The sequence below is a fragment of the Amblyomma mixtum genome, chromosome 1 (genome assembly GCF_055824585.1).
Source record: "Amblyomma mixtum isolate Tamu chromosome 1, ASM5582458v1, whole genome shotgun sequence".
Lineage (NCBI taxonomy): Eukaryota > Metazoa > Arthropoda > Arachnida > Ixodida > Ixodidae > Amblyomma > Amblyomma mixtum.
In genome coordinates, this window is record NC_143012.1 from 50,853,855 (window position 1) to 50,877,459 (window position 23,605).

Here is a 23,605-nt window from a genome sequence, read left to right on the forward strand (position 1 = left end):
GGCTCCTCGAGGTTCCTGCGGCTACGCCCTGTACCACCCCCACCTCCCCGCTCCTGAAACTCACACCAGCGGGCCTTTTCTACGCCCTCCGGATGCATTGTCCCTCGAGGTCCTCGCCATTGCGCATGCACTTCAGTCATTTACCCTCTTTCCCTCTCTTCAAGAGTACACAGTCTATTCAGACTAACAAGCCGCTATACACCACATACAGAAACGCACCCTAACCCCTTCTCTTCAACAGGAGGTCGAACGAGCGGTCTCCGCATTGCAGCCTTCCATCGTTTTCCTCCGCTGGGTCCCTGGGCATTCAGGGATTGACGGCAATGAGCTGGCTCATCAATTCGCCCGTGACACACTTTTCCGGGCACCGTTGATCCCCTGGCCCAAGCCCTCGGAGGACGGTGGGAGATTCACCCTTCGCCGCACCATAAAAGAGGTCTACCTCGAGCTCCGCCTCGATAAACGCCTTTACCCTCCCCCTCATCCATCACTCACAGTGCCGGAGGCTCGCCTTCTTCGGCACGTTCAAATGAATGCAGTCATCACCCCGTCTCGCCTCTTTCTCTATCGCTATCGATCGGACCCTTCCTGTCCTAACTGCCCCTGTATCTATGCGGACCTTGCCCATTGCCTCTTCTATTGCCCGGCTGCTAAGCAGTCGGGTTCTTACCCCCCACTTTCTTTATCCATCACCACCTTGCTCGACTGGCTTTGCGCTGAAGGGGAGGAAGAACAGCGACCTCTGGTCGCCCAGGCGGTCGACATGCTCGGCCTGTAAATTTTGGCCGAATAATGGTCTTCTACTACTACTACTACTAGCGAATCAACAAATTTCACTTTCAGGCTTTTGTCCATGTCTCAAATTTCTAAGCGGCAGTTAGCCTCCGCGGGAAGCAAAGCTGAATAAATATCATAGTTCGTGTTCTGTACAAGTATTTGCCCAAACTTTGTGAATGTGTGGCGCTGTCAGGATGCCACGCAACTTGTACTGAAACTCCAAACTTCTTCGGCAGCCACGTATATCGACCCAGCTTCCATTTTTGCTAAATGTTGCTTAGTCGTAGCAAGAAACGGTAGCACTCGCGCATTCGAGCCTGAAAACGGTGCTTCTGTTAGTATGTATTAGTAGGTATGAAAGCCACAGTTATCCCTTCAAATTCTGCACCTTCGAGAGAATATCATCACAGCAACACTGGTTAGCACTTCAACCTGCATCTCCGAGAATGACTTCGCGAAAATCACAGAGGGACAACGTCAATAATTCTGCACTGCTTAAATGAAGATGCACGTTTAGATGTTATGCGTATGGTAGCAAAAATACGCATATTCATTATTCATCGAGAGGAGCGAAATACCGGGAAAATGGTTTTCCGTCGATAACGTCAACACAATCGCTCTTCAGGTAGATTATTGCTCAAAAGGTCATGCGAATCAGCGGCGACTTCGTTCCTCGTGTGAACTCTGTGCCATCAGGTTATGCTGCGGTAGTAAACGTCTGAGAAACCAGCCGTCGCGTAATCATCCTTCGGTTAGCTGCAGTTTCTCTGAGATGTCCGGAGAAGTCCATTTGGTCCGACAGAGAAAACCGAGATGACAGTTGTTAGAACAGTAACGCCAAAACAAATACTAGCGTTTAAACCGCTCTTGTAGTTTTTCTTCCAATGTGTCGAAATGCCCACAGTAGCTTATTTCACTGAAACCTTCCACGATTTCGAAGGTTGCTGTTCAGCACTTTATTCCGTTTAGTGGTTTGTATTCCCCCCGCTGCTTCTCTAAGGTGCTTGGCACATTCTCAAAAGTGGAAAATCTCAATGGGTGAGCAGAACCATTGGCGCCTCATTCAGTACGTTGTAACTAAAGTGGACGTCGGCATATAGCTGTACCTACGCGCAGGTTTGAAAGCAGAAAGTAGGAATATAAAGCAGATGTCAGCACACAACATGATAGCAGAAGTCAAAGCTCACCGTGGCAAATTCGTGGTAAGTAAAAGGGGCACTGACTTCGTCGCATCCTGCCTGTGCCGTAGTGTTTTGGCGGAATGTGTCGTTGCCTGCATAAATGCCATCAGGCAAGGTATTTAAATACTCTCTCTTTTCGTTGTTCTGGAAAAGAATAATTTCGCCCTTTCTCTCCCTCCGCTCTCTCGTGGAAAAGGCATCCTAAATGTTAGTTACGCGCTCTAAACACCTGTATTGTTAACTCCACTTCTGAAATAACACTTCGAGCAAATTCACTTACGCTCAAGTTGCTTTGGTACCACTCGGGCAATTGTTTCTTTTTTTGCAGGAAAGGGGGGGGGCGCTCAGCGACTACATTCATGCGCTTTCACCCTTCTTTGTGGTCGTTTCATATGCCGGCCTTGCCACGGGCCTAAAATGTCGAACTTAACAATAATTGTTGATAGGGTTAATCAGTTCCTAAATGATAAAATAAGAAACATTAAATAAAATCTGAACAATTAGATGTTGCACTGGTGGTGTGCATCTCCTACATGCCTCGTTGTTACCAAACATTTGCCTCGTGCGGAACAAGAACATGGAAAGGCAATGAGAAAAAAGAACAAGTGGCAATGCATTTTGGCAGACCGTGTCAGTTATTAGCTGTAACCTGCCAATATATGTGTTGAAAAAATTAGTCGCTGACCGGTAACCTGCCTGCACTCGACCCTGTGTAACTCAGAGAATGAAAATAAATCTTCAATTGAATAAGCGACAGCATCGTGAGGTAAGGAAGAAAAAAGTTTGTTGCACTACACTGATCATCGTCACAGAGGCACGCTGCACTACAAATATTTTGCAACGACAACCCAAGGCTGGACAAAGGTCGTCCAATAGTTCGGGAGAATTCCCCCATCTGAAGCGGAACTCGAGAAATTGCGTTCGCACCATTTTCATGCTTTCCTGATTTGCACGTTAACAACAAATATATGGCTTTTGTAGGAGCCAGACGTTCTTCACTCGCAGTGACTTCAGTTTGCGGCAGATGATTTAAGTGAATCCAAGCGCAGCTTGTGCCCCCCCCCCCCCCCCCTTATTTACCTGCAGTCCTCGAAAATTGTTCTTCTGAAATTATTGTGGCATTCTCCGTTTGCGCTTGCGACTTTAGTGTTTACAGATGAAAGTCGTAGAAAAACATGTGCACAGTGTGAATGCCTGCTGAGAAGGCGAGTGGTTCTGGTGTAGCCATCAGAGATCGGCGAAACGCGGTGACAGCAAGAGGGCAGACGGTGCCGCTTTGCTGGAAGTCGAGATGATCACAAACGACGAACCGGTCCATGTTTATTGAAGCAGGTTCCACTCCTTCCTCAGAATATGTGCGCTCGCTGCGGCAGATGGCGCGCGAGGTTATTGCGCCCTCGCGAGTTTCCACGTCGTCTTCGAACTGTACGCGTTCGGGCTTCACAAATTACAGACACTGGGTTCCCGAGAGCGAAGCCATGTTTTTGTCTTGTTTCTATTTTGTCCGATCCAGGATATTGCGAAATGATTCTGGGCTTCTCGTGGCACTCTGCCGGGTCCCGGTCTATGCAGTAAAAGAAGGATTGCACAACAGAATTCTATTTAACGACGGAAACTATGCTGCTGTCACCAGCACGTAAGAATGAACAAAAATCAACCTGTAGCACAGCGATGTTTGAGTTGTGCTGTTGGTGCCTTAAGGTTTTTGTTTTGGACAGTAAAGTTAGAAGCACTTCTAAGACTACAGAACTATTGTGGGATGTATTAAAGCAGTTTCAGAAAAAGCTTAGTTTTATTTAATACCTGTACTTTCATAGCGAAGAAATAGAAGATATTTTATTTCAACTTTTTTCGAGCGCATCTTGTGACTCAACTGGCCAAACAAAATCAAAAACTTAGTGGTATCTACCGGCCACCCATCCAAGGCATAGATTATGTTGGGAGTAAAAGAAAAACATGAAAAATGTGTCATAGCTCGGTGCCATCCTAGACAGTAAAAGGGAACAAATTAATATGGTCCGCGAAGATAAGAGGCTTACTTCGATTAGGTCTTTTTTTCTTTGCTTTTATCCCTTCGCCACACAGGAAAAGGAAAGATTGAGTGCACTGTCCAAGAGCACATGCTTTTCTTTCCTTGTATGGCTGAGCCTTTTTCCAGACGTACAGCCGCCCTGATTTTTAATAATATAGCAAGAGCGTCGACCGAACTGCTAGTCAGCGCCTTATAACGGCGATAAGCGTGCAACAAGGTGAGAGTTCACGCACGCGCACGAAGGCAGAGCGTCGTCTGCTACGCTGTTCCGAGCACGAGGACACACGCCCTGCCACAACATCAGTTCGCAATAAGATCCCGCCAAGTCGTAGAGCGCATGCGCATGATTAATATGTGACACTGCATGAGACGTGATTTCTTTCTCTTTTTTTTGCCTATTACGGGAGGCCAGCCTGGCGATGCAAAGTTGGGATAAGAAAAAATAAAATGAAAGAAATATAGCAGCACATTGAAACAATTGCCTGGATCGCGATAAACGGGCTTCCAACCGAAGCCTTTTTATACCGTCGAGACACTGCAAGGCTGATTAAAGAGCTGGTTGGAACCCCGTTTATCGCGATCCAGGCTGGCCTCCCGTAATAGGCAACAAATAGAGAGAGAGAGAAAGAAATCACGTCTCATGCAGTGTCACATATTAATCATGCGCATGCGCTCTACGACTTGGCCGGATCTTATTGCGAACTGATATTGTGGCAGGGCGTGTGTCCGCGTGCTCGGAACAGCGTAGCAGACGGCGCTCTGCCTTCGTGCGCGTGCGCGAACTCTCGCCTTGTTGCAGGCTTATCGCCGTTATAAGGCGCTGACCAGCAGTTCGGTCGACGCTCGCGCTATATTATTAAATATCAGGGTGGCTGTACTTTTGCGGTACAAATGTGATAGACGCCTGCACCCTCGGCTGAAACTTGCACGTGAAGACCATTACACTCAGCCATTGCCTCGTGGCTACGCACACCACGAGCGGAACGTAGACTATGTTTGCCGATATTTTCTCCGCCTACCTTTACACCAAGCGAGCGAGCGAAACAAGCCTCCGGGTGGTTAGTTTTTCTCGTTATCGAAAATGATCCCTAGTGCATTAAGCATATTTTTTTTCACTTAAGTGCCAACTACAAGAGGAACCAAAGCATTCGCACATATTATCATGCGGGTATAGTTGGCAGCGCGATACACTCAGACGAGTAATAAGGTTAGGTTTAGTAAGTCTACCAGGATATCATGGTAATGAGCCCGCATGTTTTCGTTTCTATCCATATATTCGAACGCGGTTAGGGCTGCAGGCTGCAAAACTTTAGATATTTTATGGCCACCCATAAAGCTCGGCGTCTGCTCGTTCATGCAGGCTAGTATTCGGGCTTGTATTTGTAGACGCTCCTTAGAGGCGTTTGTTTTTCGACCGCCAGCCAAATATGCCGTTCGTAATTACGAGCGCTGCCTGGTAAGAAATTCTACGATTGAGGACAAACGCAGAGAAGAGAAAGGCTTAATTACGCAGCTCGTGATTTCAGTTCGACACGAACTGTCGAGCCCTCTTTCACTGTCCCATCTTGGGAGGAGTTCCCATAGGATTGAATATCAATATCACCCCTTGACTGCTCGGGCTTTTTGAGTGAGACGGTTTTGTTAGTTCGTTGTCACTCTCCGTTTTTATTACATTAAGGAGTTATACTATGGCGCGATCCGCGATGATAGAAGCGCGAGGATTAGGAAGTGCTTTCCCACAAAGACTAAAACCGCGACCCTCATAAGAAAGAGAAACCCTGTTCAGATTTTCCTTTTTTTTTGCTCCGACAAAACCCAAAGATTTAGCGACTTTTGTTGTTACCTCTGCGTTTACCCAATTAATTCACCTTTCATAGTAAGGCGAGGTCAAACAAAAAGAAACGCTGAAACTTCCTACCATTACGATATGATAGAGACAAAGCAGGAAGATAGGTTTCCCGACAATGCAAAGACAGCAAAGGAGGGGGAGCGCCGGTAACTTTTCTTCAAGATAACTTTTCCTCATCTGGGGTAGTAGTAGAAGTCCTCTACAGTGGCCTTTTGATAACAAATTCAATCATTTCTTTTTTAAGGCGAAATCCTTTATTGGCTCATTCTCCCGTCCGTCCGTCCGTCCGTCCGGCGCTATCTCCAGCGCCTGGGGTGGCTCATCGACGAGCGCAGCTGTAAATATAGGCTTCGCGTCATCGCGTAGTCCGGGTCGGTAGGGACGCATGACCTTCTTGAACAGTGTTGCTTCAGCCGCACTCCGCCAGATACATTTCCTTTCTTCAAAAATCAATTCACCGACGAGCAAGGCGTACAGCCGAACGGGCGAAGGCGTTGTGTGGACTCCCTGGCAGCGTGGCGGAATGATCAGGTGACAAAATATGGCGGCACCCATGCTCCCACGCTGTAAAGCTTCTATAAATGCGCGCTTGCCTTGGCGTGAATGCTTTGCTATGCAGTCCCCTAAGGAGATGTGGCAGCGACAGGAAGAAGCGAGAAAGCGACAACGTGCACAAGATACGCAAGAACAGCGTGCAGAACGTCTTGCAAAGGGTCGTGCTATGGATGCAGCTCGGCGACAGTGTTCTACCTCGCAGATTGGTTCCACGTCATCGGTCACCGATCAATTTTAACACCTGACAGCTCAGAAACGCCGCAATGCTACCAGGCGAAGGCAACGCGCCGAAGAATGGCCAGAAGAACGCGCGCACCCCTGCTAACGCAATTTACCTGGTTTAACCAGAGCTAAGCCACTACCTATTTTTCTTACTTCTATTCCCACTGCCGCCCCAAAGAAGGTAATAACATCTTTTACTAGATTTCCTACCCTTTCAGCTTTGAGGCGCCGCCACAATTAGGGAGTCACCTTCGCCGTAGAAACATTCGATGCCAAGATGTCTTCTAACAAGGCAGACCTAAAATACAATGATGCCAATCATCCTTACGCTACGTACATTGTGCTTACTTCCTAACGGTAACGTTAAGTGCAAAAATAAAAAGGTATAATTGTGCACAAAAGCAGGGGAAAAACTTTGAAGTAATGAACACATATACTGCCAATAAGAAGGGCAATGAACGAAAAATCTCTTTATAAGCGTATCGTGACCCCTACTTTTTTGAATAAGAAATACCGCTAACGAGAGTTAGTTCACATGTGTTTATTATGTTCCCCATCATCACTCTTGCGCCAGCGCTTACTAAGCATAATCAAATCGACCGTCTCTGCGTTGCCTCAGCTTTATTTTATTTTAGCCCTTGGCAGAAACGGCGGCAGTTTTAGCATAACTAACTCGAGGTTCGAGAGCAGAGCAGGAAATGTAGTGAGCGAGAGATAGAGAACACCACGGTTGTTTCATTTCAGAAAGAAATTGCCACACGTTAACGTACGAGGCGACATCGTTATAACGTGTTCGACTGCTTTCCACCTTTTTCTTTGGAGCTCAGCTGGCGTACCTAGTGGTCGGGGCTTCTCGTTCTATTGAGATATTAGCTAGTTCTACAAAGCCACCTAGGCCAGAAAACAAATTACGAAGAGCAGAAACAGAAGGAGCTGGAAGAGCACTGCAAAGTTCGCTTTTGGCTTTCTTTTTAAATCATGGTTGAATATTTGTGCAAATGTTGATCTACAAAACAGTGCGCATCCCGTCGAAGTAAAGTAACACATAATACAGACGCTATTTCTTTCCGTTGGCTTGATTTCAGCGCAAGAAAATAGGGTGGCATTGAGTTGTCGAAACGTTAGAGTTCTGCAAAGATAAACAGAAAAAAAGAGAATAGTGCATCAATTGCGCCAAATGTAAAAATATTTTTGCTGATGTTGCAGTCAATTTTGCGTCGCCTCTTGTTTAGACGTCTCCCTTCAGGAGCCCCGTGAGCTCGTAACGATCCTTGCCTTAGCAGCTAAGAAAAGCTCATTGATTTCGGATGTACTAGTGCGGTGTAAATATAAATCTCGGTTTTAGATTATGCAAGTGCTCGTTCCCCGAAGCAGCACATTTACTTAAATTTTTTTTCTATGCACAGATAAAAGAGTACTCCATGATACATTTACATGTATTCTGACCATTCCACCATTCCTAAAACCCCACTTTTACTTTTTCACCGGGAACAGATGGTTAGATCCCGCTGTATAGAGAATGTAAGAAACTTAAAAAAGGAAACAGTGCCCACATCCGACCAGGGACAGAGTAGAGTAAGAGCTCCATCCCTCCATCTTTGTAAGGCTCTTCTTTTCATGCCATTAGTGAAGTGTTGCTCAACAGCTATCGATCGCATGAATTCCCGCGTGCACAGGAGTATTTTAAGGATGTGAAAACAGGCTGAAGACATCGATACTGCTTTTAAAACAGTGCGAAAGCCTGCCGTTAAACCTTTTTTTTTAGACTGTGCACTTCATACGTTTTTTATTGATCTTGAGGCGCCTGCAGCGCGAAGAGCCGGCAGAGCAACACGAAAGAACGCTGCGATCGTAAGGCATTAATGAGGCCGACAAAAAGCTAGATAGGCAATTCAAAACAGTTCTAGCAGCTCCCAGCGATGGTCTTCCCATAGTGATTACTATGCTACTTTAAGGTAATATGCATAACGACGCGCCCATATCGGCGTTCCTGCCAGGTTGTTTTGTTGCTATGATGTTCTGAAGCTGAGCACTGGGCGTGGATTTAGTGGCGGTTGCTGCTGGTGTATTTGTGCAAAGGCGAAATATGAAATCGCCCTCCTGAAATCCAAGAATGCTACGCAGTACACCCCGTATCAGCCACAGCTATTACGATCGTTTCGATGGATGAAATGGTAAGGGAAGACTTAAAGGGCCTATATTCACCATCTGGGTATGAATTTCTTCCAGTAATATGATCTGGAGCTCCCACAAAGAGACACGCGGCCCAACAAATTTCTTTCAAAGACATAACAACTCATGAAAAAATGTAATGTTTCTGGCTAGTTGGTGACAAATGATATCTATGCAGCGCTTCTAAGCGATGTTTCGACGCGTAATTTTTTCTTCTCGTTGGCGCTATTTTACTTTATGCATCAGAAATGTGGTAATACATTAAGAAAGATTTCCTTCGGCCTGTGTGTTCGTCCTTTTTCCGTGGTTTTTAGCGCTCACCAATTCCTTCAAGTATGTATTTCCAACTAGCCCCAGTAGTAGCTCTTTTGATTTCATTAAGGTTGAGTGTTCGAAGAGTATACCGATTTTATTGTTTCTTTTTATAGCTACATAATGGCAACTATAAAGATTGTCGTGACGAAAATCAAGCTGTTTGTTAAAGAGAAATGTTCTACATGCATAGTGACGTCTGAAAGCGCCTGAAAGGGTCGCCCCGTTACTTGGCTGCACTGGCGGCATCGGTACTTACGGTAGACAGGCTCGGACGTGTGCATAGTTCGAATAACCTCTGAAGGCGCGAGTGGCTCAGGAGTAGCCATCACAGGCTTTTGACACTCAGTGACAGCAACGGGGATGCTTGCATCTTCCTGATGAAATTCATCGTCGTGGGTTACTACAAAAGGACAAATGTGTGTCGACGCAAGTGCCATACCTTTCTCTTAGAAAACGCGCTGTCGTTCCTTCACACAAAGTGCGAGGTAAGTGCATCTCGGTACAGCTTGTGGCTTCACGTCGGTATTCATATTTATTTTTTATTTTTTTATTTATTTATGTACATACTGCAGATATGTTTGAGTCTTCAAATGTGTTCGGCCTTCGGCGATTTTTTAGCAATACTGTGGGTCCTCCAAAGTGAAGCCAGGTTTTTGTCGTGTTATGGGTATTTTCGCGAGGGTACAAAAGAGAAAAAAATCTTGGTTATGTCCTGGGATATTGTGGGTCAGCGTAGATAAAAAGGAAGAAGACCAGCAAAACAGGTTCCAATATAGGGATACACATTAAACTGCTGCAACAGCTACGAAACGGTGGACCAAAGGCAATCTATTCAAGTGTGTAGTGACAATTGTGTTTCCCGCACCCTAGGGTCAGGTGAGCAAGCGAAAATAAGTTTCTTGGCCACGAATATATTTTATCACCTGTAGACTGCAGAGACGGCGTTAAAACGATTTATGCCTGGTACAAAAGCAAAAAGCTGTTGCATATATCGACCGAGCACCTGTGGTGAATGCCGCGCGTATTATGAGAGAGAATAAGTGCCTGGTTTAGGTGAGTCTATCCAGACATCACGCATATGAGCACGCGCTTAATCGTCTATATTTACATGTAGATTCAGACGCGCTCAGGATGGTCGCAGGAGAAGCAATCATTTCGTCTCGCCGTATTTATAGCCCGGTTACTGCTTGCTCATGGAGCTCAGCATTCGGTCTCCTCTTAATCGTCACGCTCTTGGCAACAGACACTTAATGGGCGTTTTCTCGAAGCGCTCATAACGCCTACCAACCGATCGCTAAATATCAAAGGTGCTTAGTCGGGCTTAAAACGATATGAAATGCAGACATAGAAGAGAAAGCTTTAACCGCGATAACCGGACGCGTGTTCGCCAAATGCAGCCGGTACAGCCAGCGATGACAGCGCCGCCCACCGGCAGGTGGGCGGCGCTGACCCTCAATCACGTGCCAAGCATAGCGAGGCAGGCGCACGGCCGCTCAATGGAGCCCTCTCCATTGAACGGCCGTGGCAGGCGTCTGGGAACGATTAGAGCATATAATGCTTAGATTGCTCGGGCTCTTGAGCACGATGGTTTGTTTATCATACATTCAGGCTCAGTTTTCTTTACTCCAACCATCGTTAACCACTTTCAGAAATACGATTACGGCGTTGATATGCGACAGCCAGCGATAAGCAAGAAGCTTGCCCGTGAAGCGCCCGAAAGAATTCATGTGCCCTTTCCAAACTTCTGCTCTGTTATAACTGAGTGTATCTCGGAACTACTTAATTGGTGTCTGCTGCTTCCTCTCAGTCTCCTATTATTTCTTTCGCAAGCACTGCGTCCACCTTTCTCTTTGTTTACTATTATTTCTATCGCAACCAATGCGTCCACATATCTTTCGTCCGCCTGTATCTCTTTGGGTAGAATTCGCAACCCAGGCGCGCACTCAGGCGCGTCGCTAGCAACGAAACCGGATAAGCTGCCAGTGTTTTCTTTATACCCTTTCGCTCGGCCATTGTTTCGCCAAGTTCCTTCCGGACCGGAAGTTCCCGCACCGGTGACCCTTTTCACGTACTGGCACCGTCGTCCCGGTTCTGTGAAAGGAATGCATTCGTTTTGTTTGAGAACACTTGGAATGCCTCGGTCAGACTGGTTATCTTTTTATTTTCATATCATGATCAATTTAGGTTACGTTTTATCGTTCTGAGTGTGTCTGGTCGTAATGTACTGAAGTTACACCGAGAATAAAAACTTCATGTGATGAAAAAAACCATGGGTGCTGCGCCTGGCAAAAAGAACAAATTTTGCAATTTACAATTTGACAAAGAACAAGGTGATTCGAGGCTGAGCATTAAGGCGGCAATTACTCGGGCTCCTGCTGCCAAGGTTACAGGCACATGGATGCCAAATGCGAGAAAATTATTTTCAAAGTTCCCGACTTAACTCAATGTACAAACGGCTACCCGCCGAGAAGCGGCTTGCTATTCATTGGCTGCGTCGTCCAGAACTCCTTTTTGGCAGCCTACCTTTGAGTTCTCCACCCCAGGTAGCCCACTCGATATGTGCTCCATGTAATATGGCTGGAGTCCAATGGCGACGATCGTGATATGTGATTAAACATCGCTCTGCAGATTACCTTCTGATCTTCGAGGCACTGCAATGGCCTAGGGGTCATTGATGCTTGTGAATTGTATTGGTGAAAAGTTGTCTTCGAGTAACGAGTTTTGTTGAAACGTCAAGACTTCTTTCGCGTGTATTCTTGGAGCGTTGGTTTTTGAGCGGCTAGAAAAATATGAAATTCGAAATATATGTCTATATTATTTGAAATATGCCGTCATTTAAGTCAGCATTAGCCTGACACTTTTCAATATTTGCGAAGGTGTAGGAGATGTCACAGACGCGCACAAGAATGAAGAGTTGGTGAAGACAGTTTGTTGATTTGTTGTTTGTAGCGTTTACAGCTGCAGACATCTGTTTTTGCTGACTTTAATATGTGTCGAGCAAATAAAGTGGGTATTAATATTTGTTCATTTTAGCTTGGTGGTCAGACGGAGCCAAATTTTTCTCTCATTATGTCTTTTTTACTTATGTGTCAACTAGAAAGTTGCAATGAACATAAATCGCCTTCTTTATCCATCACCACCTGGCTCGACTGGCTTGGCGCTGAAGTGGAGGAAGAACAGCGACTTCTGGTCGCCCAGGTGGTCGACACGCTCAGCCTGTAAATTATGGCCGAATAAAGGTCTTCTACTACTACTACTAAATCGCCAAATTAAAACTTTCAGTGTACTCCAACAGATGTTTTGGTCACGTTAACTTCAAAAGTTTAGTAAAGCAATTTTAATTAGGAGCCTTAAAAATGCAGATTATTCACGGTAAACTGCACTCAAGGACTTGAAATATTCCTGATGCGCTGAAAATATCGACTCCTTCCTGCTCGCGTTGCCCTCGTTTTCTTAATAAAATTTACGGTTTCGAAATATAAGCCTATGTTCTTAAAGACATCCTTGCTTCCTGCCCACTTCGTTTAAGAATCAGATGGAAATGTTCAAGGTCAAAGTTTGTTACACATAGTTATTTATTTCCTATTCCTGTATTAGTTACTGAATTATTAACTAGTTTTTCTAACGTCTAACTTTCTAGTTGCAAGTCAGCGTTTTAAGTCGCCTTCTAGCCAGCCATATGTAAGAGTGTTCGTTCGCCAGATAACAGCTGAGCAACGCTTGAAGATGAGTGCAGGCACTCCAAGCGTCAATTGCAGTCATAATTATTTAATACTTCAGTGACGACGTAACACTTGTCATGCAAGCTGAGACGTAGGCTCCGGAAAATTTAAAGCACAGTTGCTTACATATATGTTATGAAGGAAACCTGAGAGATAAGCTGACATTTTCTCCGGCCACTGTCAGAACAGAGCTGTTCACTCTGGTTGGAATTTCATTTATCATTTTCCAGGTGTTCAGAGCAATGTTGTGCTGGTTACGAGAGCACAGAACAGTGCAGTGCTGTGTGCTGAGCATGGAAGATTTTGATTTTCATTTAGCCTAGTTCCACTCGAACCGCGCGGATGGTGAATTCCTCTGCTACTGCCCTAAATGGTGCCCGAAAAGCAGTTTCGCCCGGTGCTTAGCGAGCGGATACGCCACGCCCGAGTTTTCCTCAGGACAGAGTGACAAGGCGAAAACTCTAACACCTAGCTAGAAGTCGCATGCTGTGGCTTATATTTTTGTTTCTCAAATTCTGTACGTCATTGATAACGGTGTCATAACGTTTGTTTACTCTCGCACAGGAGAGTTAATGCAGTGATATCGGACAGCTTTTTTGTGCCTTTTTTTGCCTGGAAATCAAAAATACAAAAGCCAATCGGGATCACCTAAGTTCCTATTATTTTTACTATCATCATTCATTAGGTTTATCGATAGAGTTACAAACGTCCCTCTAAGTGACTGCTAATCACCCATGTCCCGAGCCAGATGAGGCCGCCTCAGTCCTGCAGGTTTTGCATTGTCATCACCCACCTGCTACTGTTCTCATTATTAAAACCACCGCTGCGCTGTCTACAATCATAAACCTCTATGTCAGCCAGCAGAATTCGGCCGCACAGATAAATTCAGGCAGAAAAAATTCCTCCGTCGTTTTAGTTGGAGGCATGCTGGTTAGCTGCTGTTCATAGCTTAAATATGCATCGCATTTTGGCTCGTATTCGTGATTTGTAATGCCTCCAAGCACCCCGGCCGTTTTCTTCTCATTGCCATATTTCCAATCGTTGCTTGGCATAAGTTGGTTGACATACAACCAACCCTATAGTTCCAACTGTATTTTGCAGGCGTTGTTTGCGTCGGCGTTGTGAGCGAAAAATAGCGGGCATGGCTCTGGCAGGCGGCGTCTAGCGAGCAACCTATGAGGTAGTTGGGCTACCTATGTCACGTGACTTTGCGACTTTACCACAACCTGCCCACCATATAGTGAGCAAACTGTCCACCGTGCAGGTGGAAATAAAATTAATGATTGGTCGCTCGGGAAGAGCAACCAGCGGCGCCCGAGGCCGACCGCTGGGAGCACCTGCCATCGCAGGCACGTGTCACAGCGCTTAACTATTGCAATAATGTGCCAGGAGAGGTATGAGGACTCCCAGCGAACTATGAATGTAAAGCAGAGAATGACCTTTGGCATATATTAACGCATTACGGTGTCGCGTAATACCTTTAACTCAGAGCTTCTGTGTCCCATACATTTTTTTCGTCCTAGACTGCAGCCCAGCGCATTGGCTTACTTCGCAATAAATCTACGCTTTCAATGTTTAAGCAACATGCGCTGCTGTTCTGTATATTCGTTATTGAGCATTCATGCACTGCGTCGCTGTTCTTGGCACTCTTATTGTATCATGTGGTGAAACGAAAAGCGTGATGAAAAAACGCATTACATGTCTGCGTTTAAAAAATACAAAAATTGGAAATATAGCACAACAGCACACACATACAAGCTTAGCGATTATCCTGTTTCTCTTGTATTCTGGGCCAGCCATTCTGTCTTGTGCCATATATTCATTCCCTGACGGTAAAGAACGGGAGCAGAGCTGCTGGCCCACGCTGCTGAGTCTTCGTGAGCCACCAACAAGAATAAAACAACACGACACTGCTAGACACGCCAGCCATAACATGCAGCACCGGAGCAGAAAACAATGTTTAATCCTATATTCAGTTCATTCTTGTTTTCTGCCAAATTTCCTTTGATAAAATGCTTTACAGAACAAGAGAAGGAACTAGGAGGCCACACGGTGTAAAGAAACTTGTACAGGCGCGTTGCGATGTCTTGCGAAAAGACGCGTACCTCAGTGAAAGTCGTCCTTTCTGGAGAATACCATAGCAGGTCAGCGCCCGCGGGCACCCTATTTTCTCTCAGGGGACAGGAAAGCGAATTGAACGGCTCACCGTCTCGTCTGGACCAGATGCAGACTTGGACAGGGTTCGGGAATTTGATTTAGGGCGAGGTAAAAAGGAAAGCGTAGAGTAAAGGGCAGTTGGCGCAGTGGATATCTGCAATGTTTCAAGCAGGTCCTCGCGAAGTCGGAGACAGTGAGGTCTTTTCGTCTATGCGGGTTATGTAAGACTTAAAACAAAGAAATAACCTTGAGAGTCTATCTGTGTCAATATTTGCATTGTGTACAGTGGGATGCTCAATAGTACGAAGTAGACCACTATAAACTAACATGAACTTTCGCTTTACACTGTTAAGTTCTGGAACCTTTGACAGCTGAGTATGCAACGCGATGAGAGGTGGTTAAATATAAAAAAATGCGTATATAACATGTTGGCCACAAGCGATTGTGCTTTACCTTTCATATTTTCCGATAGCGCAAGTGAGAATACTGAACCGCATTATTTTCAATGTGGCTGTTTTTGTGCGTACGTATTCTATATTCTGCGTGCTTTCGGATGGATCATGAATTTCCGGTAGAGGAGCAAAAGGTAAAATTGCTATGCCTTTGTCATCTTATATCTTTTGCGCAACTGATGTCTGAAACCTAAAAAGGCGAGTGTTGCTCCCCGGAAGACTTCTACGTTCTCAAAGCAGCCAACATTAATTGTAGGATGCACCAAATGTAATTCCTCTTGGCGCTTCAACGATAGAAATTTCGGCTCGCCAAGACGCATTAAAGGAGAGCCAGACAGCTCGGAGCGAGCACAGTTACGCCTACGAAGTGGCATAGTTCGGAGCGGACTGTGGCTCCACTGTGGCTCGAACGGCCGCTGAAGCAAGCGAAACGTGGGTACAGCGACGCTCACTTTGCAGCCGCCGGGCGCCCTTCCGATGCTTCTCGACAGCTGAAATCGCTCGCCCAATTTCTCCAATGGCGATAAAGTTTAATCAGATCGCTTCGTTTGTATTGCATGTACTTACGACCCATTATATTCTCCTGTTAATCAAGCGCCTCACTGCTAAAATTGAAAATTTAATCAGCAGATTCTAGTTATCATCCTGGTAATGAGCTTATCTCAAACATTTTAAGACGCCCTCCACTGCCCTCGCTGTGATCGCGCATCATTTTGCCTGAGAAAGATTTTTATTGGAAAATTCTCATTCTTCCCTCCAACGTCCTATATAAGTAAGAACTGGAAGCATTAACAGACGACAGAGGTAAAAACCTATGAGTCCTGGCAGAAAACCGGTCACGTTCACGAATGCGTGTTAGCGTCAGGTAACTTGTTCAACATCGAAGACCAACACGTAAAGGAATAAAAGAAGATGCATTTCAATAAGCACAGTCTATATGTTTGAATAACGAAATGAAATTAGTACAGCATTGCACGCTACCATTTCCATACTTCTCACTGAATTTCGACGAGTAGAAGCAATGAGTTCGAAAACGGAGAGGTAGCTTTTAGAACCTTCCGGAATTTAATTAAATTATACGCGAGAGGATCCGGTAAAGGTGGCGGTGATGATGAGATACAGCGGCGTCCACCTCGCAGCAAATGTAATTAAGTAATCGCGCTTTCTTCAGACTTCTTTAATAAAATGGGAACCATGACCTCTTGAAACTGAATAAAGAGCTGGCTACTTCGAGCCTTTCGATCTGTGTTCCCTATTCAAACCCAAAGCGAAGGTCCATTCTTTCGCGCTCTTTAGCAAGACGACATATATTTGTCAGAGGATAGGCTCATTTGAATGAACATATAATCGCAACTGGTGTCGAATACAACGTTACGTGTTATCTAAATGATCGCGCTGTTTTATTATTTAGCAATCGCATATGCCTTCTTCTGTTTCAACGAATGCTGACTGATTTCGTCCATGCATCCTCCAAGCAGCCGCTCATCTCGCTAATTGTGTCTCCTCAACATTTCATGCATTTTCGCAATTTGTAGAAAAATCTCACAAAAAATATATTCAAGATTAGGTAAAAGACAGGTGTAGCTTGTTGCACTGTGACATGTAAAGAAGTGGTGCGCAAAAAAATGCAGGGGCCACTTAAGCTTCGCATTAAGGGTATCGCGACCAATCATGCGACCAATCATGCGACCAATCATGCGACCAGTCATGCGACCAATCATGAATTTTTTTTATTCGAGCTGTTTGCCATTAGGCATAATAGAAAAGGGAAAGAAAGTTATAAAAAGGAGTGCAAACAAGCCATTCATGAATTTAACTGCCACCTGCCACGAATCGCAGTTGGTCACTACCGTGTGGGCAGGTTGTGATTACGCCACAAGGTCCCGCGATCTACGCATCCCAACTACCTCCTACGTTGCTTCTCTGGGCATTTTTCATGAATTTTTCGCTCACGGACAACGACACCGAAAAGCACATCGAATTTTTTTATTTGATTTTGATTTTTTTATTTGATTTATTTGTTTCCTTTCTGATACAGAAAGAGGAGCAAGAGCAAAAGGAGGAACGCCTGACGATGGCTCTTGCCCCGCATACAGTTTGGCACAGACAGTCATTTAACATAGTTTTACACGAAAAGTTCCACACCAAGGTCTTCGGGGGGAAATAAGAAAAAGTCACAGCACTGAGGGAAGAAAATGGTAAATAAATTATGCAACACGTCCTGCTTAACGCTGTCGCATTAATTGAAAATAGAAGAGTAACAACCTTTACTCCGCAGTCGTCACAAGAAACTTTCCTGCCGAAGGCAGATGCTGGGCCGAGAGACGAATTAAGTGCACTCCAGTGGGATTGTGGCGGCCACCATCTGACGTAATTTGACGTCACAATTAGATGGACACAGCGCTTGCGGCAGAAAATTCCACTCATTTTCTGGGCGGGAGGCTGTACTGCTACGGCGCTCCCTAGGAGGTCAGTGCCGAAGAAGGGTCGTTTAGCGCCAGGTAGCTACGCTAGCTCAGGGATTCAATGTCATCATATTAAAGACAGAGCAAAGCACAAGTAAGGAGCAAACAGACGCTAAAGCCACCGTCGCTTCAAGTCTGTACCAGCTGTTTAGGTGAAACGTTATGAAATGTTGTATCTCACCAGTCATCTGAGAGTGATTGTCAGAGATAATTATGATCTGAAGATGAATGGACAGATTTCCTTGCACCTAATAAATGGCAACTCCAAAAGGTTAGCTTTTTGTCAGTCACAGTATCTATCTTGTGGTATTTCAAGGCTCTGGTTAGTCGTGAACAGTGATTTCTTTTTATTTTCATTTTATATACTTTACAGGCCTGAAGAGTAGTATTTTTTAAGATGGGGTTCAATAAAAAGTCTGGGTAAAGTAGCGTAGAAACCAAAAGGATAATAGTGAGTGCAGCAAAACAGACCGAAAACTAATAAGCTCGCAACAAAAAATATACAAATTCACATGAAGTGGTATGAAATGCAATACGTCACAGAAAAAAAAATAACGAGAATGCATAAAGTATTATACAAACGCGGAAAAAAAAACATCCGAGTTATGCTCGAGGGAAACTGCACCTCACGTGGCTGAAGACAAAGTTATATTTGTTTATTCATTTATTTATTGATTCAAATACCCTAAGGGCCCACTGGGGGCATTACATAGGGGGGGACAAATCAGGGCACAATTTTCAAAGCAAAAAAGCACTTCAGGTGGTTAATACGTCATGCTGAGAAAGAACATAACGTAAAAACTGTTACAAAAAATGCACAAATAACAAAGAAAGAGAACATACTAGTTTGCAAGTAAGTTATATAAAAGCAAATCTGGTTACTGAACGCGCTGGGATTCCAGATATGTCAGCAGTTCCGACTAAAATAAGGAAAACTTGGTTATGGTAGCGATACTGGAGGGCAACTCATTCCATTCTTTTATTGACAAGGTTAAAGGCGAATTCTTGTCCTTTTCCGTACGAGCGAAGATGGGGTTAACTTTGTAGGTATGATCGGTGCGGCGTGAAGTATGAGGTGGCGGTAAGATTTGCGACCGGGCAAATGATGTACTGCTGTGAAAGAGAGTATGAAGTGCAGTATGTGCAGAGCTCTTCGCAAATTGTGCCTTTTCATTTAGCACCCATTGATTCAGCAGCTTCTCGACCTGGCAATAGGCCACAAGGAAGCTATTTCACTACACTCACGTTCATATGGGGCCCCACTCTCTTTGCGAGGCCTCCTGAAGTTCCGCTACCATTTCGTAACCACTCAAAAAAGTATTGCTTTCCGTACAACGCTAGCGCAGTACTGTCTAATTGCATTATGTTCTTCAGTGAGTTGTAAAAGTCTTGCAGTGCCCTCTTGTGGGATATCAGTGCGCTCAGTGGGCTTTTCTTGCCCGCATTGGCATGTCGCACTCGTTCCGGCACTTGCAATTTCTCTCCAAATCTCCCTCCCTTCAGTTTGGGTGGGTCGGTGATCAATACCGTGCATGAAACAGCAAAAATTCTCTCCCTGGAATGTCACAAGAACACCACGTCGTATCACCGCGGATTCTTTGCCTCTAAAGCTGTTATAGGCAGCTATACAGCAAAAAAGTGGGACATATTTTCTTGTTTGTCCTGTGGTCCATCTTGCAGTGCACAAACAAGTGTTATAAGTGTGCCTTGGCTCCAGAAAAGGGAAAGGTGGCAAGAGACGTGATGGCTGAGAAGGGATTAAGATACATATATAAAAAAAGCAAACACGCCTAAAGACAACCCGAGTCTAATATCGTTCGTGTGAGATGCCCTCCAATCTCGTGTCTGTTTATTTTGAGCTTTTTTGGAGCCTATGTGATTTAGACGCTGTCCCTATATCCGTCACAATTTGCCCGGGGGTATTTTAGCGCGACAGCGTATCTATCAACACGGATGCCCTGTCCGCTCCTGCGACAAAACTTCTACTGATGAGAGAGCTGGCAATCGCGGAACGCTCGCCTCCTGCGATGACACGATAGAATACCCAACATGATCGCGCCATGGGCAGGCATCTACTTTCGGCAGGGGAAACGGAAGTGCAACAAAGGTAAGAGTGAGTCTTGCAGCCGTTCACAAAATTGTCCTCCTGGAATGACACCCAAGCTATCACCCAGTAAAGAGAAAGAGTGTCCAAGAAAGCTTTCTGAACATAGCCATCCTTAATGCTTCTAGAAAGTTAATTTTGAATGAGACGAGATTTCTCATGTTGGAAAATGGAAGACTAGTAGTTACCCAGAGAAATTAAATTAGTTTAATCACATTACAGTAACTTAAGTGCTTTCATGTCTATACTACAACCATTCGAATAGAAGGCAATTACTTTCTTGGTTCTTTTCTTCAAGGGACTGATTTGAAAAATTCTGTGTAATGCTTTCCATTTTTGATGCTCACGTTTAGAGTGAGGACACTTCCTGTGCGAAAAACTACAGTACTTATTAAAACTGCGAGAGAAATTTGCTTCAGAGTTCGGTTTGTTTGTTTTAGCTTGCAAAAGTAATTCGAAATAAGCTGATTCGTCCTCTGTAGCCGGCTGCAGGTAACGTTAATAAGGTTTCCTCGTTTATGCTGTCATGAGCCCCCCCCCCGTCAAGAGTTTCGATTCATTCTCGGCTGATAAGTTGCGCGCCTACCTGAGCAATCTGCTAGGAAAATAACAAGATGCTCTAATTAGTGTAAGGAAGCGTTTTACGATCTAGAACCAGGCAATCAGTTTTCACATATATCTATTTTGGTTTTCCTTCTTTCTAAACGTACCTTTATTTTTTTTATTCTATCTTGCTCACAAGTTTGAGACCTGCCAATGCGAGGATTTTCCTTGAACCTTCCCGGAAACTCAGGTGAATGCGCGTGTTTGATTTTTTAAGATGCGCAAATTCTGCGTTGGTTTATTAACGGTTGTGATCTCTGCATAATAGTTTCGCAACAGACGTTCTTCCCGCCTGCTCCGAATTCCGCCCGAAAGTATTATTTTATAGCACAGACAAAACAAGCAATCCTAAATTTTTCTTCAATGTGAGTAGATGATTCATCACTGATTTGTGATCTTTCTAATGTTTTCAGAACATCGCCGTAAAGAATATATTAGGAGCGCTGCAAAGTAGACGTTTACATTGTTACGAGATACAAGTGCTGCTATGCGGCATTGTGCGAGTTTGCGCGAAGAACTACGGAAGAGAAACGCTCTATGCTGGGGTGGAGCACTACCAAGATCATGACAGCGCAGTCCATTCAGGCATCATGCATATATTTTTATACAGTTAATTTGCCTGGTCTGGAGCGGCTAATCTAAATAACAGGCGCGATTTATTAACAAGCGGGGCACACGTGTTTAAAGGAAAAATTTGAAGCGCGAAGAGCTTACCGCACTGGCTATTTAATGACAGGCTAATGACGATATAGTGTTTTGTTACCAAAGGAGAGCGGAGGTAGTATGATTCCATACGAATTGCCGTTCATTCTGAATCATTGTACCCATTTTTAGTGCCCTATGAACTCACTGCTACTGGCATCAGTATTAAAACGGGCTAATGGTAAAAACCTAATAGATGCAGGAGAAATATTTGTAACATAATTACCTCTCATTATTACGTGCATTCTAACCACTGCTGCAGAGGCGTGGAAAGTTCTTTCGCCTAATGTTTTTTTTTCTTTCATTACGAGATATTCAGCAAAGCTCCCTGCTGCGCTTACTCATACAGATTGGATACCATGCTTTGTAACATTCATCCACTGGAATGAACCAAACTTGGCACCAACACTTTCAGACTAAATGACAGCTGCTATATAGTTTAAACAAGAAGCTAGTGCTTTGATACTTGCAGTTCACAGGGCGTTATTCGTGCTGCTTGAGGAATAAAAGCACAGAAGCAATATTCGAAGCATGTAGTCGTAATTCGCGCTTGAAGGCAAATGAGTACCGAAACACAGCAGCAAGTTCGTTTGTCATTCGAGCGAGACAATGGCGGAGCCTTGGGCTCCGGGTGCCGAGGTTCCGCTGGCCTCCTCCGCAACTCCGACGCGTCACTGTTCTTCCTGGAGTTGTTATCGACGCACTCCTTCTAGTCTGTATCCTGCACCTGCATTTCCGTCACACCGCAGTGGTCCACGCCATTTAATTCGACTGGGCTGTCACACAGATACACTAAAGATTAGTAACTATAAACTGCCACTCAGCAGATTTCTTTGGTGAATCAAATAAAAGAAAGGGCTCTTTTCATCTCCAAACCTTCGCAGAGTTTTAAAATATTCTCTTCATTCTCTTACATTTATCACTGTATCAGATAAAGTGGTATGGAAAGAAGACATTATTGCCTGACATTCTGCAGAATCAAAAATATTGCCAAGGAGGTAGGACCGGGTCGACGGGCGAAGTTCTTATGGTAATAATTCGGCTCGTTTATACAAAGGATAAATTTCTGCCCAAGAAAAAAATAAAGTCGCGCAACTTGTTGGTTGAGCCGGGAATTCATTTGAAGACCTGGCTGCAACTACGAAATTTAATGACGTCACTAATTTACTCAGGTTAAATTCCAGACACTTAAGTTTATTACCCTGAACCTTTAACTACTCCGCTCGAAACCTTGTTGAAGTTATCCCTAAAAGTTCCAAAGCACTCACTCAGATTGCACTACAGATAAGTTTCCAACCGCCCCACCGCTGTGGCTCAGTGGTTACGGCTCTCGGCTGCTGACCCGAAAGACGCAGGTTCGATCCAGGCCGCGGTAGCCGAATTTCGATGGAGACGAAATTCTACAGGCCCGTGTACTGTCAGCGCACATTAAAGAACCCCAGGTAGTCGAAATTTCCGGAGCCCTTCACTACGGCGTCCCTCATAGCCTGAGCCGGTTTGGGACGTTGAACCCCAATAAACCAAACCATAAATTTCGAACCGGTGGTTGCCGCCGCAATGTTCGTTACGCGCTTTGGCGAGTGCCGTATACTGACCTGTGCTCTCAGATTATGAGTACTATACTCGAGTGTACTCAAGCACTCAAAAAGAGTACAAAATTATTGATTCCTGAGATTACTACTTGTTACAAGATGGTGCCCGTCTCTTTGGAGACCTTCCATCTAAGAAGCATGCCAGATAACATTATCATAGAAGAGGCGAAGTGGAATCCTGAGCTTATTATAAGGTGTGCGTAGAGTGACTCTATTGATACTAACTGCTATAAGTGTCGTTGCCCGACCCGAGGATGTGTTGCTTTATTGCTTTCTGACCATTAAAATTTTTCCTAAGTGTAAAAAAGAGCTTCTGTGTGGAGAATATTAGAAATCCCATGACGGTTTCAACCCACGTCCACGGTCTCATCTAGTGAACACGCATGCCTTCATTTTCTCTCCGCCTCAGGAGACTTAATCAGATAAACGCAAGGTCAAGACAGCATGCGTTTACCTGGCTTGATGAGTCTCCGGCATGCCAGCGCCAATATAATGATGGCGTTGGCGCGGGCTGCGTTAAGCTGGCATTCGCTGCCGGACGGGAACCCCGCTGAGCGAAGGTTATTCGTACGGTATATCGTGCGAGGACAAGGAGAAAATTGCTCCTATGGCAGAGAATGTCTCAGAGCGGCGCGATAAACCTCGCTGTCTTTCTTTGTGTGTTTTTGCGTACTTTCTGTAGTGGCAACATGACGACCCTCATTA